This window comes from Lepus europaeus, chromosome X (assembly GCF_033115175.1).
Source record: "Lepus europaeus isolate LE1 chromosome X, mLepTim1.pri, whole genome shotgun sequence".
Classification (NCBI taxonomy): Eukaryota; Metazoa; Chordata; class Mammalia; order Lagomorpha; family Leporidae; genus Lepus; species Lepus europaeus.
In genome coordinates, this window is record NC_084850.1 from 21149612 (window position 1) to 21154221 (window position 4610).

Genomic DNA, 4610 nt, shown 5'->3' on the forward strand with positions numbered 1-4610 from the left:
GCTCTTCACCCTCAACACTCAAATGGTAGATCTGAAATGAAAATGGAATGTGGTTATTCATGTTTTCACTCTCAAAGACTCCTCACCTCTACAGCACCCAATCTAGGATCCTCTGGTCTGGGCTTCTCTTCTCTGCTCATCATTGCCCATTTATGTCTCTCACAGTCATGTCCAGTCAGGTAAGAGGGAACTTACCTTCCTGAAAGATCATGTTTCATAGGCCTGCTCCTGTGCACACATTCCTGCCGCACCCTGTAGAGCACCTCTCTTTGTCCAAGTGTAATCCTTCACCTTCCATACAAGATGCTTTTCAATTCTGTGCATCCTATTTCACAACCCAATCAGAGTAGTCTCCGTGTCCTTCCAGAATTCTTTACCAATTGCCCTATCAGAGGCCCACCCACATCCTGCTTGCTCTTGTACAGCCAGTGAATAAGAGGGCTTTTGAATTCCTTGTAGGGAAGTATCACTGTGTGTCTGCAATGTAGGAAATTGTTTTTGTGTCTCCCTCTGTGCTTGTTGATCTTGATCCCTAGTCTTGCTATGTATTGAATAATATTACATCATAGAAGGATAAACTATTATGCTAGCTGGCAGGGAGCAGGTGAGATATTTAATCTGTAAAGATGAAGCATTCACAAAAGCAGGTTACAGTTGATATATTCATTGTTACAGAGAACATAGTTGAAATTAAATGAAAAAATATGGGCCAAAATATTGAAACCTGGAAAATTTTTGTTAAGATACAGTTTACATGAATGGACAGTTGATAATAAATTGGGGAAAGCAGACCCACATGGCCTAAGTGACAGACAAAAGTGAGAAGCAAAACCCACAGAGAAAACACAGCAGAGTGTGTCCGTGTTACACTCCTTTCCTGTTGAGTGCATTGTATAGCTTACCTGGGACAGCAAAAGCCCTTTTGAAAGGCACCTTATTCTCCAACAAACGCAGATGGTGGTGTTGATGATGACGATTGTGGTGAAGATGGTGCTTCATCACAAAGAATCAGCCATGGCTTTCACTCATAAGAAGCTGACTGCAACTGAGCACTGTGCTCTGCTGTTGTCCTTAGTTTCTCAGTTAATCCTACAATAGTCCTGGGAGTCAGGGACTCCTCTTATCATCATTTAACTGTGGAAATTTATGGTTTCCAAAGGCTAAATGAGGCTAAGAGGGTGTGTGTGTGTGTGTGAGTGTGTGTGTGTGTGTGTACCATGGTCAACAAAGATGAAATGGCACATTGTCTGTGGGTCCAGTTTCAGGGTCAAGAGCCAGGGCGAGAGGAGTAAGGAAGGGCTGGGACTGTGGTGCTGTCTAGAGCTGCTCTTAGAGGATGAGGACGATGGGCTCTGGACCACAGCTGTGCTGGGGCCCAGTGTGCTTACAGGCAGGTTTCCTGTCCTTGTCCCCACTAGAAAGCACTTTGTTTTGTGTAATATGGGAAGTATTGACCTGTGGCAAAGGTGAGACTTCTGTGAAAGGGTTGGGTCCTTACATTTCATTATCCTTGAGAACTGCAGTTTGCTTTGTACTTTCTGCCTCATTCCTAGGTAGCCACTGTTACTGTTTCAAGTGGCGATCACTCACCAGTGTCTGTCCCAGCTCTCAGAGGAGACGCCTTGGGCCCTTCCAACTTCCTACCCCATCCTGTGGTGAGCAGCATGGTCCCCTCCTCATGTGGGCACGGAGGGTGTGGTGCAGTTCTGATCCTAGCCATGAGGCCACCAGTAGGGGCACAATATTCTCGAAGTCCATCATCATTTCACACTCCAGCCATAAGGTCATGCTTCCCAGGCACAACCTCACTTCTGACCACTGACAAAGAGGCCAACGTCCTGATCAGGTAACCCACAGAGAGGCTTAGGATGACCTGCAAACCTGAATATCACCTTCATTCAAACGTCATTGCCATGTACACAGGTGAAAGACATAAAAAGCAGTATTCCCCTTGAAAATATAGTAACTTGTGTAAGATTAATATGTGGAGTCGGGAAAGCACCCAATTCCATCACATTCATGAGGTGTGAGGAGTGGTTAAATTCTTTGGAGGGAGATTTGTAAACACCAATGAAAGATATGAGTCATGTCTGATGAAGTCATTCCATTTCAGCACCGAATAAAAGCTTTATGCCAGAAGTAAATGTCACTTCTGTTTTCACAGAAACATAAAATACAACATTCTCAAGTTATTCCTGACTCCTGGTGGTGCTTAGTTATTAAATCTGTTAATACCCCATTTTGACATTGTCATGAGGAAAAGCATAATCTCTCTGATTTGTCACAGCTATTTATAATAGCCACAGGTGTGTGCAGCTTGAGGTGTCCGCAGTCATGATAGCTGCATGGGGGCTGGCGCTGTGGTATAGTGGGTAAAGCTGCTGCCTGCAGGACTTGGATTCCATATGGATGCAGGTTCGAGTCCAGGCTGCTCCACTTCTGATCAAACTCCCTGCTAAAGCTCCCTGGGAAAGTCGCAAAAGATGGCCTGAGTGCTTGGGCCACTGCACCCATGTGGGAGACCCAGAAGCTCCTGGCTCCTGGCTTCAGATCAGCCTAGGTCTCTCCCTCTGTCTCTCTGTAACTCTGCCTTTCAAGTAAATAAATTTTTAAATCTTTTAGAAAAGATCCTGAGACCGGCACAATGGCACAGTAGGTTAATCCTTCACCTGAAGTGCCGGCATCCCATATGGATGCCGGTTCTAGTCCCGGCTGCTCTTCTTCCCATCCAACTCTCTGCTATGGCCTGTGAAAGCAGTGGAAGATGGCCCAAGTCCTTGGGCCCCTGCACCCGTGTGGGAGACCCAGAAGAAGCTCCTAGCTCCTGGCTTAGGATCAGCTCAGCTGCTGCTGTTGCGGCCATTTGGGGAATGAACCAGCAGATGGAAGACCTCTTTCTCTGTCTTGCCCTCTCATTGTCTGTAACTCTACCTCTCAAATAAATAACTAAAATCTTTAAAAAAAAGATTCTTCACAATCTGTCCCTTCCTCATCTCTGTTCCAGTCTCCATCTTGTTGACGTGTCCCATCAGGCTCTCTATGCAGTGTCTTCTGGGGCCCACAACTGGAATACATCCATACTTTCAATAAGTCACAGGGGACAGGAGAGTAGTGATTCAGGATCTCTGTTTCTGAAATGTCACATGCTTATATCTGACCTCTCCTGCCTCCTCTTGTTGGTGCAGGGCCCAGGGGACAGGTTTCATACCCTGACCCTGACTGGGATATAGGGCCTGCGACATGCTGATCTGGATTCCTGGATCTACCACATCTCCCTTCACAGTGCTTTCTCCTTCCCTTACTAGCTATCAATACTTTCCCCTTTTATGTATATTTTTAATGCTTTCCCCTTTACACAGCGTCTAACAGTTTCAAATATGGTAATTTGTAGGCATGAATGCTTCTTGTGTCGCTTTGTGCCTGGCAACAAAGAACAGGGGACATCCAGGGTAACACTATAACATTCAGTTCATGATTCCCCCTTCTGTTGCCTTATGACAGAGTGCAAAGTGTTTGAAATCTCCTTGTTCAGTGTGAGATTATATTGCATACATAACATAGGACCCCAAGCATCACCTTGATATGTTATTGTCTTCTTTCTTTGTGCCATATCTTGCATGCTGATAGCAAAACTATGCAGAGAGTGGTAAGTGTAATTAATTGCATTTTCCCAACTTCAAATTCATTTCATAATTGCGTAATAGTTACGGACATGCTGTACTCCAAGATGTATCTCAAGGTAGGTAACACATTTTCCATGAGACCCGAGTGTAGCTTATTGCTTATTGGATGCCAATCTAGACTTTCCTTCCTTGTACCCGTCACCTGCTTCTGTACTCCCCACCACCTTGGCAGTGTCCAGGCCCACCAGGTAGACTTGGGTGTCTCTGTGCATGAGCCCCCAGGCTGAGGCACACAAAGCAGAGGAGGAACAGGGAACCAGGTGTGAGTTGTGAAGCCTGTGTCTCCCCAGTTCCCATTCCACAGGCAGAGTCCCAGCTGCGGGCAGTGGGCCATATAGACACAGCACAAGAAATGACTCCTTGCAGGAGCACCTCAAGGTCTATAAGGGCATGAGATAAGGCCAACTAGACCCCCATCCCCACTTTACCCCTGCCCAAGCTCCCTCCATGACAAAAATGTGTTGGAGAACTCTGTCCTTCTTATCTCTTTCTGGAGAAGGGATTGAAGAAAGCAATGTGGACATCCTGTTCTCTCACTGCGGGGCTCTGGACCCCTCTCAGTGCTACAAGAAGAGAACCAAAAATGGGTCTCACTTTTCATCCTTTCCCCTAGCTCCAGGCTATACAATATTATATCTACTACCCAAATATGGCCATTTAAATGTAACTCACATAAAATTAAACTGAACAATATTCCTTAAAATTAAGTTGCATTTTAAGGTGGCTCCTCAATCTCCCCAGCCACATTTTCAGTGCTCAGGAGTTACACAAAGTTCATGGCCATCATCCTGGAGACTATCATCTTCATCCCTGTAGCAGTCTGCATTTTTGGCTGGAACATTTCTACTGAGGGAGTCTGTGCCCACATAAGGGCAAATAATGACTTCATGCTGTCTGCAGGTGCAGTACAGTCTAAACACATGTCTG